At 39.3% G+C, this 14,478-nt stretch overlaps 1 protein-coding gene across 5 annotated transcripts in view; it reads right to left on the reverse strand.

The window, feature by feature from the left end:
* The window catches only part of RIN2 (Ras and Rab interactor 2), a 220,823-nt gene that overhangs the window by 138,811 nt on the left and 67,534 nt on the right, over nt 1-14,478 (reverse strand). The gene's annotated exons all lie outside the window — the stretch shown is intronic.

Here is a 14,478-nt window from a genome sequence, read left to right on the forward strand (position 1 = left end):
TAATGAGAACAGTCACTTGTATAAAATCAAAAATAGATGTAGGAGTGGTTCAGGTAAAAGGAATTTGTTTCTTTTGCGTAGATCACAAGGAACAAAGGGGGAAAATATCGATCTTTAAAACTGCTTTTTCTAGCCTCATATATTAAACTTCACATTTTCTGGAGCCCGCTGTTTTGAGGCATTAAGAGACTTGTATTTTAATATAAAAACCACAAAACGCTGGCTTTTCTCTGTGCTGTGCCATTATCTGGCTCTTGGCAGACTTAAAATTCTTCCTTTTTAAAACTATTTCCTTTTGGAGGTCAGCTGAAAGTCCAGTTCAAGTACCACATTGATAAAACTGAACACAGGACCACTCTTAAAAGCCAGCAATTATGGGTCCCAGTAGAAAAACACTCCGTGGTGCCAGGCTTCTGAGACATCAGGCCTCAAACGTGGCTTTGTGTCAATGCAGCTGTATCCACAGGCGAAAAGTTAAAAGACTTATTTAAAAATGTTTCCACTTCTGGAAGCTCCCTTTGGGCAACTTCACTACAAATCAGGAGCAAGAGTTGGGGTAGAAGGATGTGCTCTTGGCTACCAGGACTGACTTGTCTGAGTCCCACATCTGACCTCAGGACCTTGTTCTCAGAGGTGCCCTGTTCTCCACCTCTAACCCGGCTTTCTTATCCAATCAGAGTGGCCATGAACAAGTGCTTTGGTAGTTGGTCAATTTCAAGGTCCAGAAGGCAAAGTCATACTTTTCTGGCTGGCTGTTTTCAGATGGCAAACTATTAAAACCTGATTATTCATTCTGCAGACAGGATGAGGTCATGGGGAACAAGAATTTTATTTTAATTGGCAAAATCTGGAGGCTTAAGCATATGCAACCTTAGTACACTTTATTCTTTTGATATCCAGTGAATTCTATTCCCTTCCAACTCCCCAAATAGCCAGTAGCTCTAATTTTGTGCCAAAATGATTTTCCCAAAAGTAGCAATCATTGAAGGGAAAGCATATATAGTAAGATGAGAGTTCTACAGATCTGGGGAAAGGTCAAGTGACTTTGGACAACTAAACAACTCACCGAGTAAAGAACTGAAAGACATGGCTACATTCTTCAAATAGAAGGAGGATTGTTGGTGATTGACAAGGGCAGCTACACATGCTGGATTCTTTTTAAGTCAATTTTTTACTTAGGTATAACACATAGGGAAAAGTACGTACATCATTTGTATATAGCTTGATGAATTTTCAAAAAGTGAGAACACCCAATTGACCAGCATGAGATCAGGAAACATAAGGCCACCAGTCCTTCAGAAGACTGTGTCCTCTTCTTGGCACTATATTTTATCAAATAGGAGTCAACAAATTTGGCCCCTACCTGATTTTGTAAATAAAGTTTTATTGGAACACAGACACACCCCATTCATTTACGTCTCATCCATGGCTGCTTTAGCATTAGACTGGCACAGCAAGTATCTGGCCTGCAGGGCTAAAAGGGTTACTACCTGGATCTTTATGCAGAAAGTCTGCAAGTCACTGTTCTCAAGCAGCACCAATCAGTAGAATAGAATTTGAGACACAGATGTAATTTAAATTTTTCTAGTGACCATATCAAAGAGTAAGCAGGAAAAATTAATATTTTCAATATTATATCATGTTTAACTGATGTATCTAAAATATCACTTCAATTGCTAAGCAACATTAAAAAAGGGACGTCTAATCACTTTTCCATACTGTTTCTAAATCCAGTGTGCATTTTTCACTGACAGTACATCTCAGTTCATTTTAGCAGAAGTTCAAAGGCTCAGCAGTTCCATAAGGCCAGGGGCAACTGTGTGGACAGTTGTGGAACCCCTCTGGGTCTCTGAAGCTGGCACACCAGCAACTCTACCTTCTGATCTCATTTTCAGCCCAGAAACCTACCCTTCCACTGCACAGGCGTTGTGTATAAATATCAGCAATTCTTTAAAATGTGAACTTAAAACACACACACACACACACACACACACACACACATTCAGAAATCTTCTAACTCTTAGATGCAGCATATTCCAAGGACAGAGTGCAGAACATCTGCCTACACTCATCTTTACAAGCAAGGGTAGAATATGGGGAGGATCAAAATCCTTTGGGTTTTGTTCAAGGAAAAATTAATACTAAAGACTACAAAGAAATGATAAATGCTTTAAGATGATGAATGGAAAGAAAAAGAGGAATTGATGAACATCCCTGAAGACCACCTTTGGCAGCCAGATGCAGTGGCATATGCCTGTATTCCCTTGGTAGACTGAGGCAGGAGGACCACAGATTCAAAGCCAGCCTCAGCAAAAGCGAGGCGCAAAGCAACTCAGTGAGACCCTGTCTCTAAATAAAATACAAAATAGGGTTGGGGATGTGGCTCAGTGGTTGAGTGCCCCTGAGTTCAATCCCCAGTACCCTCCACCCACCAAAAAAAAGAGAGTATCTTTGGCAATTCAGTCATGTCATTATTATTTAGCAACAAAAGAGTGTTGATTGTAAGACAAAGCACTAATTTAATGTTGGCTTGCCCAATATTACAAAAAAAGAAAGAAAAGAAAATTTTAAAAATTAGTTTTTAATGTTTATAAATTAAGAAATACCACCCATATAAATATGGATTTTTGGCATCTTTTGAGAAATTAGAAGGGCTGGGAACACAAGTCCTATATTCTGTGTGACATTGGTTGGCTGGATGGAGTAGTTGCAGTCCCCTCCCCTAAACGATCTCTTTAGTTGGCCACAGTTCCCACCATTCCCAGTTGTCACACACCAGTCGTGCACCCCTTTATGTGACTACCTGGTTTTTGAGCTTCTGCCTCTTGCAATGGATATGCTTTTGAGACACCAGGATGTCCTTTCTGAGTTTTTATAGGTTAATGTCGAAAACAATACTATAACATATTGGCAGTAGAAAAGAATTTGGCTGAAGTAAAAACTGTTATTTATTAAGCTTACTATTCCAGAGGTTTTAGTACACCTTTCAGGGATTTGATCTTTTAGTCTATGTGTTAATAGAAAAGCTAGTGCTGGATTAAAGGGCAACTGACTTTTTTTAATCCTTCAAATATCTGAGGTAATGAAGGGTTTAATGAGGCAGCTCCAAAAGCACAAGCCTGCAATTACAAACTCTTTCCAATCTTACCAGCCAAGCTGGAAAAATACTCCACCAACACCATCTCTAGACTTATTCTTGCTTAAATTATTGTGGCATTGGAATTTGACATTCTTGAGGATTTAAATATAATTGAAAATCAGGAAATGAATGCTTTATTCTCTTCTGGCATCCCCATTTAAAGTATATATACACAAGTTTGTTAATTTGCCTAAATAGTACTGTTTTCAGAATTATTAACAGTTCATGAGCTATGCCTTTGCGTATTTCATTGAACCATAAAATGCACTCTTTATAAAGTCAACGTCTTTTATTTGAAGACATTTTGATGATAGCCATGGTTTGGATGTGGTCTGGCCCCCAAAGGCTCATGTGTTGGAAACGTGGTCATCAGTGTGGTATGTGAGAGATAGTGGGACTTTTAAGAGGTGAGGCCTACTGGGAGTTGGTTGTGTCATTGGGGCACTGTCTTTAGAAGAGCGTAAGGTCGTTCTCATGGGATGATGAGTAAGTTCTTATGAGAGTGAGCTGTTATAAGAGACCTATTCCCCTTTCTGACTTCCTGTCTGGTCATGTGATACCTTGAGCGCTCTCTCTCTCTCTCTCTCTCTCTCTCTCTCTCTCTCTCTCTCTCTCTCACACACACACACACACACACACACACACACACACACAGAGGCACTCACCATTGTGCCACCTGCCATTAGACTGTCATCGGAGGCTGAATCAATGGGGTCACCTTATCTTGCATTTTTGGTCTCTAAAATTGTGAGCTAAATAAACCTCTCTGGTTTATAAAGTTATCTGGCCTCAGGCATTTCATTATAGCAATGGGAAACTGACCAATACAATGACCAAAAGTTATTTTGTCAGAAAAATTGCCTATTTCTGAAAAGAAACTCAAAGAAAATGACTAAATTTTTTCAAAGTTGCTTGGTATTTGATTTTTAGCATGCTGTTGGGATGTGGCAGTATGAAGATTACTGTAACAGGCATAATGGAAGGGGGATTGCATTATAACTTTGTGTGTTAGTTCATTTTCTGTGCTGTAATATAATACCTGCAGCTGAGAAATTTAAAAAGAAGAGAGATTTATTTTGGCTCATTGTTCTGGAGACTGGAAAGTCCAAGGGTAGGATGGCAGCATCTGGCAAGGGCATATTAACATGGTAGAAGGAGAAAGGGCAAATGAGCATATGCAGTTGTTTCCTAGCAAGGAGAAAGGAAGAAGAAGGAGGAGGAGACTAAAGAGACAGAGGAGGAGAAGAAGAAATGAGGGGCAGCCTCATTTTATAAAAACCACTCTCATGATAACTAACCCACTTCCACAAGAAAGGCATTAATTCCTCTTATTATCTTAATCACTTCTCAAAGGAAGGCCCTCTCCTGATGCCACCACAATGACAATCGAATTTCAGCCTGAGTTTCAGAGGGAACAAACTATATTCAAACCATAGCATTCCATCTTTGACTAGCTGCACGATCTAGAAATGAGTTGGATGACTCCTCTGAGTTTTAATATCTCTACATTGAAACAGAAGTAAATAGATACATTGGCAAATCCTAACATTTTTCACTTGCAGCAGAGTCCCTTCCACCAAAGGAAAGCCACAGAAGTACCCTAGATCCAGGCAGAGCTGCCTTGGTTTAGCGGGGCAGACGTGAGGCCCTGGTATGGATTATCCCTCACTCCACTCACATCACTGTCTGAACACAAGGGCTACCTAAGTGCTCGGGTCCTTGTCTAGCAGCAGAGTCTCCACACCAAACAATAAAGTTGTCCAGAGTGACCACGACAGACGTTTCAGAACTACATCACACTGTTTTCATCCTCCTCTCTACTTTCTCCATCCACCTCTGCCAGGGACTTCAACAGCCTAGACTGTCTTTTATTTCACTCTCCCCGACTCCTTCATGCTTTTCTGAATCTCACCCAGTCAAGAGCTTTCTCAAGCCACACCTCCCTTTAGCTAGAAAGTTTCCTTACTCACTTTGCGTCACCCCATCTCACATCTCCCCAATCCCCTTTTTAACTGTGAAGCATTGAGACATTGTTATGGAATTAACAATCATCCCCAACACCACCACCACACAGAGGAGGTACAGGGGACGTCCTGGCTAAACACTAGCGTGGCTCCCTTCTCTTCCTTCATTGATTTCCTGTTCTTCCACGTTGGTTCCTGTGCCTCTCTCTGACTTTTCAACAGAGGGACTCTTGATCTCTGAAGAGGTCACCTTCATCCCATAAGCTGCTTCTTCTTCCTTCTTCTCCTTCTCCTTCTTCTTCATGTACTGGAGATTGAATCCAACCATTGAGCCACATCCCCAGCCCTTTTTTATTTTTTATTTTGAGAAAGGGTCTCACCAAGTTGCTTAGGGCCTTGCTAAGTTGCCAAGGCTGGCCTTGAGCTTGCAATCCTCCTGCCTCAGTCTCCAGAACCACTGGATTACAGGCATGTGCCACCACCATATCAGGCACCCATAAACTGCTTCACAATGAGGACATCTAGATCATCTTTCAAAATAAATGAAACTCCTCTTAGTAGTAGAGAAAGAAAATACTCTGCTTTTATGGCTCAGGTCATCATTTCAACAACAGCCTTTTCATACCCTAAGCTGGCAAAGTCTATGGAGCTGCTGTGGTCACTCCCAACATCAGGTGAGGCTGTAGGGGCAGTGCACTTCAATAGAACTGACAGAACAAAAGCCAATCTGTGTTCAAGCTACAGTGCAAAAATAAAATAAAATAATGTAAACACAATAAAGTCTTTTTTGAAAAAATCCTTGTCTGGTTTATATGAAGGATTAAACATTCAACATGGCACGTATGAGCAAATACTCCCCAAAGAGCAGGAATCTTTCAGGAAATGAGAAGGACCAATGAAAAAGAGGGAAGTTGGACAAAAGGTCCATATTGGGGGTGATAGAGCACTTCTAAATGTGACTCTTATTTCGATTTTCAACAACAAAACACCTGCATTTAAATCTGTGAGTTTCTAGAAAGAAAAGAAATTTGTTCACCAATTGCTCTGGATAACTCCAAGCACAGTGAGGTGTCCATGAGAGGAGCTAGTGAAATCTTGAGAAACCTATGGAGGGACTGTACAGAACAAGCTCTACTAGGCCTCAGGGAATGGAAGCATACAAATCTGAGGTTTGGGGGTGACAGTGCTCTGCCCATGTTGAATGACATGTTCTCCCAGTAATGCAAGATGTGAATGAATGCAAAGGTATCTCCTTAATTACTGAACAATTTGTCTGTTTGTTTGACTCAGAGGCATGAACACTTAGTTTTGAGAGGAACCTATGAACGGGCCGTGTCAACAATTATAATGTACTCCTCTCCTGTACACTGTAAGAAAAGGTTCTCTATGAAAAGGGAAGGATGGTGTGTATTTGCATATTAAAAAAAAACAAAAGAACTCTTTTTTTTCTTTTTTTGCTTCCAATTTATGTCTCCCCAGACTTCTTGCTCATTGTCATATTGGAGAAACATAGGCATCTTACCAGGGACAGATACACAACCAACCCAAAGCTTACTGCAGTGGGAAGCTGGACCATTCTCTTACCAAGGCAGGGCACCAGGGAAAACCATGGTGACAGATGATGCTTGGAGACCAGGACTCAATCAGTTCCAGTGGTAAAAAAGCATCATGTGAACTTGGACCAGGCATGCTCTCTCCAAGTTTCTGTTTTACTGATGGTTGGAGTTGTTGCTATTCAAATAATAGTTTTTAGGTTTTTTTCCTTGACTATAGAAAAAAACAAATGCTCATTATTGGGAATTGTGTTAATCAATTTTTCATCATTATGACCAAAATACCTAATCGGAATAACTTAGAGGAGGAAATGTTTATTTTGGGCTCATGGTTTCAGAAGTTCAGTGCATGGTTGGCTAAATCCATTGCTCTAGGCTCCAGAGGAGGCAGAACAATATGGCAGAAGGGTGTGGTGGAAGAAAGCAGCTCAGCTCATGACAGCCAGGATGCAGAGACAGAGCAATGGATCAGGGACAAAACATAAACCCCGAAGGTGCACCCCCACTTTCTTCCATTCATGCCCTACCTGTCTGTAGATACCATCCAGTAGAGTAGTTCTTTCAAGTGGATTAATCCACTGATTAGGTTACAGCTCTCATAATCTGATCATCTCACCTCTGAACTTTCCTTCACTGACTCACACATGAGTTTTTGGGACTGCAGGAATTGTTGACTTCAACTTTGTAGCATATACAGAGGCACTTTTGATTTGAAAACCCTGCTCAGACTCACTTTAAACCTGTCAGTACTGCACATTTCAATATCCTGTTTAGGTTGAAACTATGCTTTAGATAGGATTCATTCAGAGGATGAGTGAGGCCAGAAGGGCCCTGAGGACTCAAGCAGAAGTGGGGAAGGTGGGGGAACAGGGATGCACAGGTGCAAGAAGAAAAGCCTAGGAGAGAAGCCAGGCATAAGGATTGAACTACATCTTCTGGAAGAAGGCTGGAAAGAAAAAGAGAAAAAAGGATCATCTTTTGTCAAGCAATTCCCTATGACACAACAGACTTGGAGCAGGTAAATGGTCATTAGTAGAGTAACAGCAATAGGCCAGGGGACAGGAGACATGCTTGATTCCATTGCTAAGCTAGTTTTGTGACTTAGGGTGGATGACGGAATTTCCCCGAGTTTCCATTTCTTTGTAAAATGCAGACACTAGGTCCTGCCCAGCCCACTTCACTGTGTGGTCGAAATGGCACAGTGGATCTAGTTTCTGCAAACCATGGACAAATTTTAGAGTGTGTGCCAAGAAGGTATTCTCATTGCACGAGAAAGAAGACCCTGCTGTTTTCTATTTTATTTCCTTATACATCTCCTTCTTAAGTATTTAGGCAATAATATTCCAACTAAAGGGGCTTTGTACACATTTACATTTCTTGCCAGTGATTTTGTTCTTCCCATGGAAACCACATGATTGTTAGACAAAAGGCAAAGATAACCAGGAAATATGAACAAATGCCAGGGCACACTACTGTCCTGAGTATAGAAGTGCGCATAGCCTTGGACCTGGGCCCCTCCCACTAAGAAAACAATCTCACTTCACAGTTCCTGCTAGAATCTGTTCTTATAAACAGGTTGGTCCACTCACGCACGGATTAAAAATAATCCCAGAGGCCTCCAAGTTGACAAGCTTGTGTTGTCAGCACACCAGGTGGAGTTATGGGGATTGGAGGAGGAGGATTGCGTGAGGTCTCCTCACACTCAAATATATGGTAGGGGGGTGGCACCTCCAGCATCAGCCCTGCCCCAGAGTCACAACCTGAGGTGGAGAAACAGATGTGAGATTACAGGTGTTAATCTAAAATTATCTGCAATAGACTCATCCTGGTCATTGGTTCAAATTTTATCACATTTGGGATTATGATTTCCCCTAGTCATGGGGAAAGAGGAGTGACTAGACACAGGCTGCTCCCAGTCCTAGGATAAATCCCAGCAGGAAAGGAAGTGGCTAAAACCACAGTCATACCTAATATTTACAGCAATATTATTCAAAATAGTCAAAAGGTGGAAAAGATCCAAATGTCCATCAGTTGAATGGGGACAAATACAATGCAGTATATCCATATGATCAAATGTCATTTAGCTATAAAAAGAGATGACATACTGGTATGTATTACAACATTGATGAGGCCTGAATACTAAGTGAAAACACAAAAGGCCACGTGTTATGTGATTCTACTTGTCCAAAATGTGAAAAATAGGTAAATTCCTTAGGACAGAGAGTAGATTAGGAGTTGCTAGTGACTGGGAGAAAAAAAAGAATAAGGAAATGACTGTACATGGTTATGGGGTTTCTTTTTGGGGCAATGGAAATGTTCCAGAGTTGGGTAGTGGTGGTGTTTATAAAGCTTTGTGTCTATACTGAAAACCATTGAGTTGTATGACAGCAAAAGGTGAATTTTATGGCACAGGAATAATATCTTCATGTTTTATAAAGCTAAAAATAAACCAAATCCAAAAAACCAAAGGTCAAATGTTTTCTCTGATATGTGGAAGCTAACTCACAATAAAGTGTGGGGGGGGGAATAGGGAAGAATAGAGTTATTTTATGTTAGGTAGAGGGGAATGAAGGGAGGGGAAGGGGAATGGGCATAGTAAGGATAGTAGAGTGAAACAGATATTATTACCTCATGTACATACATGACTGCATGACCAATGTGATCTACAATATGTACAATCAGAAAAATGAGAGATTACACTCCATTTATGTCTGATCTATCAAAATGTATAAATGCATTCTACTGTCATGCACAACTAACTAGAACAAATAAAATTTAAAAGATTTTTAAAAATAGGTCATGGTCTCTTTAAAGTCAAAGTCACTGTTAAACTTGGGTAAATTCATTAATTAGCCACAGCTTCCAGTCTATTCCTCCAGAGCACATCTAGAAAATTCCTCAAGTCCCAAAGCAAAGGCAAGCTCAGATCACATCTTACCCAGGTCAGTACAATAAAACTCATCTGGGATGGATTTATTATAGAATCTGTTTAAAAAGAAGTCAGAATATAACTGATAACTTCATGATAAATGAAGTCAGAATGTAATATGATAACTTCGTGTTAAAAGATGGAAATAGCCATCTGATGAGAGAAGTGTTTTTACATTTCAGCTAAAAAATCTCTGAAGATTTTTTGACTTAAAAAAGGAAAACCCTGAGTTTTATGAAGTGACTAGGTTAGACAATGGAATAAATTACTTTCTGTTTCTTACCCCCTTCCACTCAAAATGTTTCAGATATATTATAGAATTAAGTAAATAAAAAGCAAAACTAAATGTAAAAATACAGGCATAACACTCTCATTTCTACATAGGGAAGATTATAGTGAGCACTCATCCAACCAAAAAAAAAAAAAAAAAAGATTTAATGCTATAAAAATTAAGATATTCATAATCAACATTGTTATAAACAAAAGTCAAAACAAAAAGATGGCTTAACATTTGCTGGGAATTTGATAAAAGATAATATACTTAGAATTAATTCAAATAAGTCAATATAAATTCTATTATCCCAAGGGTGAAATCAGAAGTTATAAATAGAAAACAAAACAACCCTGAAAAACCACAGGATAGGAAAGATATGTGATTAATTTGAGAATGTTGAAACATCCCAGTAATACAAATGCAAATGAAATTGGCAATGAGAGATTGCTTCTCACTTACAAAATTAGCCAAGATAAGGAAAGAGATAATGGCCTTTTGTTGATTACTCAGAGCCTTTATTTTCCCTCTGAAGTATTTTAATTTTCTTGGAGTAATTTTTCACGTTTATCAAGTTTAATTAATTCCCAAGTATTTCCTTTTTTGGGTGCTATTACACAGACAGGCTTTGGGTTCAGGCAGAGCTGAGTTAAAAGTCAAGTTCTAAGTTACTCTGTGTGTGTGTGTGTGTGTGTGTGTGTGTGTGTGTGTGTGTGTGTGTGCCTGCATGCACACTAGGCTTATGGTCAGTGTTCCTTAAACTCTTTGAGGCTGAGTCTAAAAATGGAGATATGTAAAATGGAGATCCTTAGATCATTTGAGTGCACATCTTACAGTGGTGTAAAGAATCATTGAAATTGTACAAATAAAGCTTTAAAGGAAGTGCTTACATATAACATTCAATAAATAATAGTTTTAACAATTTGGGGTAGTGTGTTCGCTATTCATCTCTGTAACAGAATACCTGAGATAACCAATTTATAAAGAGAAAAAGGTTATTTTGGCTAATGATTTTGGGATTTTCTGTCCATGTACAATTGGTCCAATTGTTTTGGACTTGTAGTGAGGTGGCACATCATGGCAGGAGTGCACAGCAGAGCAAAACTGCTCATCTTATGGCCAGGAAGCAAAAGAAAGAGAAAGAGTAAGGCCAGGGTTCCATGATCCCCTTTAAGAACACATCCCCCAATGACCTGAAGCTCTCCCAACTTTTAAAGATTCTACTACCTTTGAATACACAACCCTAGGAGCCAAGACTTTACACATGGGTCTTTGGGGATACTTGGCTCCAAACTACAGCAGGTGGCCAGGATGATGCTATTTCAATATCTCCTAATCCCTCTATAACTTGCATCTATTACTTCCAGAGTTAGATGATTCTAATGCATTGTTACTGTTTTTATAATGTGATTATATACCATAAAATTTGACAAATAATTCTTTGGGAAAATAAAGTTCAGCAAAATTAAAAGATGTTACTTATAAACACAAAAATCAACTACACTATTTAACTTCAGTAATGGACTAGAAACTCATTATCTTCCTTTATCATAATAGTTACAAAAATTAAATAGGTGAAAATTACATAATTCAATAAATGCAAAAAACCATTCAAAATTATACAGCCCTAATAGAAGAAATGAAGAACAATTTAAGTAAATGGAGACAGAAATCATGTTCTCCTAGTTGATATATTAGAAAAATTAACAATGAAAATACTCCCTAATTTAATATAAAACTTTAATATAATTCCAATTAAAATAGCTACATAACTGTGAGAAATTAAGTTAAATCTAATACATTTCATTTTCTGAAGAACATGCTGGCGATATATAACAAGAATTGCAAATCTCTTCATTCTCTAGTTTTTAAGTTGCCAATATGGGGCTTGAGAATAAATTCTTCAGTTTTGGTGTCAAGAATCAATTAGGAAATAGTCGGTTACGAATTTACTGTGATTTTAAGTGACCGAACAAGAATTAAAATGGAAGAAAAGGGGTCTGTTAGGTTCAGCATTATAATTGTTGGGGCTTTCAGTGTGTTAATCCTATTTTCCTGAGGATTGGCACAATCTGTATGGCTGTGCAGAACTATGATGTCACGGGATGAAATTATGGGATCAGAAAGTGGCCAAGTCAATGGGTCTGTTGTGCACACGGCTCATGCAGAATTTAGGGGTTCCTCTGAGTGTAGAGGATGAGTGAACTCGTCTGGTTGTTCAAGATAGCTCAACCATGCACCAAATAAATTAAGGCACCTGGCTCTGTTTGTTTCTAGTACAGTGTCATCATGACATCCCTCACTGACTTGCATTCTTTAAGGAACAAGATGCCTTCTCTCCTGGCCCAGAACCTTCCCCTCTGTAGCCGCTCTGCAATTAAATATGTTCACAATGAAAAGGGACTTTCTACCCATCCTGGTTCACTAAATGGAATACTTGAAAAAAATTAAGTAATTCTGAACATGCACTCAATTTCCCATTCATATTTGCTCTCATTCTCTACGAGAGATCATTTTGACTTGTATTTAAGAGAAAATGACTTTCAAGAGAAACTGATTCTTCTGATTTTCTTTAAACTAAATTTACTTATCCTACCATATGGCTTTCTAAAAGCTAAACTTTTGTTTTGTGTAAATGATATAAAATTCCATTTATTTCCTTTGTAACTTAGTGGGCATTTATTTTTGTTCTTTTTGCCTGATCTTGTTTAAAGTAATTTCTTGTTATTGAAGATTTTAAAAAACTCTGTTCTCAAAAAGTAATAATTTTGTAGATAAAAACATTTACAGATGAAAGTTTCTAACTATGTGTGTGTGTATATATATACACACACAAACACATCCTTATATATTTCATATGCACACATGTATAGCTACTTTCCATCACCACTACATATACATTAACAGGGCAAAATAATGTTCTATAGATAGTTTACATAATTGCTAATGCAGACATTAAGGAAATTATTCATGCAATGTGGGAATTAGTCCAAGAAATCTTTTTAAGTTATATTTGGAGACAATTTGTAAAAAGAATGATGCATATTATTTATTATACAACTTTAAAAAATAGAAAATAATTTAATTTCCTATATATTTATGAACCCTGAAGAATAAATATAACCCACAGGGTCAGCCTGTCTCCCTTCACACCTACATTCTGGAATCACTCCTCACCTTTCACAGGGGTAAGGTAAGCAGGGGACAGAGTCTGGCTGGGAACATCAGGAGCATAAGCTAGTTGGTTGGGTGGTTATATGTGTCACTGCTGCTGACTAGATGTGTAATTTGGGGTCGATCATTCATCCTCCCTGTGCTCAGCAGAATATCTGGCACAAAGTAAAAGCCCCATAGGGTGGGCTGTCCTTCCTCAATGTCATTCCCATTCACACAGGCAGCATCTTCATTGGCAAAATGGGCTCCAGTTTTATCTCGTCACTTCAGTAAAAAGTTGGAGGGAGAGGTGTGATATGACTGGTATGAAATTTGCTAATTATAAAAGTGGTTTCTTTATTGTTCTTTAGAAATGGGATATTTAGGAAGTTGCCTATAAGCTCATCCTTTAATTAGCTCTGACAGTCAGTACTAGAGAGATTTGCAAGATTCACAAATGGTCCATAACTAGTCCCCACAAGGGGGAAACTCTACTCCCCTCTTCATGGTCACTTTGCATTTCATTTGATGCATACTGGCAGATAAACAGGGCCACTGCAGTTGTCACTCAGAACCTGAGGTGAGGATCCTTGTGCAAGTGGTTTTAAGGAGAGAAAGCTCAGGAGAAGGAGAGTAGGGTAAGGAGGAGGGAGAAAAATGATCTCAGCAGGAAGTCAACCTCATCTCTAAGGTTTGAGCTGAGCCAGAGTCTCCTGCATGCAGGCCAGGGGGCTGCCTTTCATACCCCTAGGCTAGACAGTCACTGGTGTGGGCTGTTCCTTCCTGTGTAAGGGAGACTCTTCTGGGGAGGGGTACCAGTTAGCAGCCAACACTCCCAGCAGGGTGGGCTGAGGGATCTAGTGGGACCCAACAGAACTGCTAATACTCACCTACTTTTACATAACCATCTTTTGTTCTGTTCATTATGTACGTGAGATCACGGGAACCAAGTATGTGAGGGCAAAACGTTGTCAGCATTTTGGCTATTTTAAGAGTTCAACAAGTTGCAACAATGACTCAGAGAAACTAGACACCCAGGGATGTTTGTACTTAACTAACTTTTTGAAAACATAGATTCGATTATTTTTTCAGTGTGGCAAGGCCAAAAGATCAGGAGATGACAGCCATGGAAAAAATGCTCTGCTACTCAGTGCTATGGTTTGAATGTGGGCTGTCCCCACCAAAACAGATTTCAGATTTGATCGCTAAAGTAATGGTATTGAGAGCTGATGGGGCCTTTTAGAGGTGGTCGAGGTCAGGAGGTCTCTGCTTTCATGAAAGAATTAGTATAGTTCCCATGGGAGTGGGTCTTCCATCTCAAGAGCAGGTTGTTTTAGAGCATCTGGCCCCCTTTGTTCCTCCTCTCTTTGCATACCCCCACTTGCTCTTCTACCACAAGACCATCACCAGAAGCCAAGTAGATATGCCCCCACATCTTGGACCTCCAGTCTCCAGAACTGTGATCTAAA

Source organism: Sciurus vulgaris (assembly GCF_902686455.1).
Source record: "Sciurus vulgaris genome assembly, chromosome: 2".
In the NCBI taxonomy this organism is placed as follows: Eukaryota; Metazoa; Chordata; class Mammalia; order Rodentia; family Sciuridae; genus Sciurus; species Sciurus vulgaris.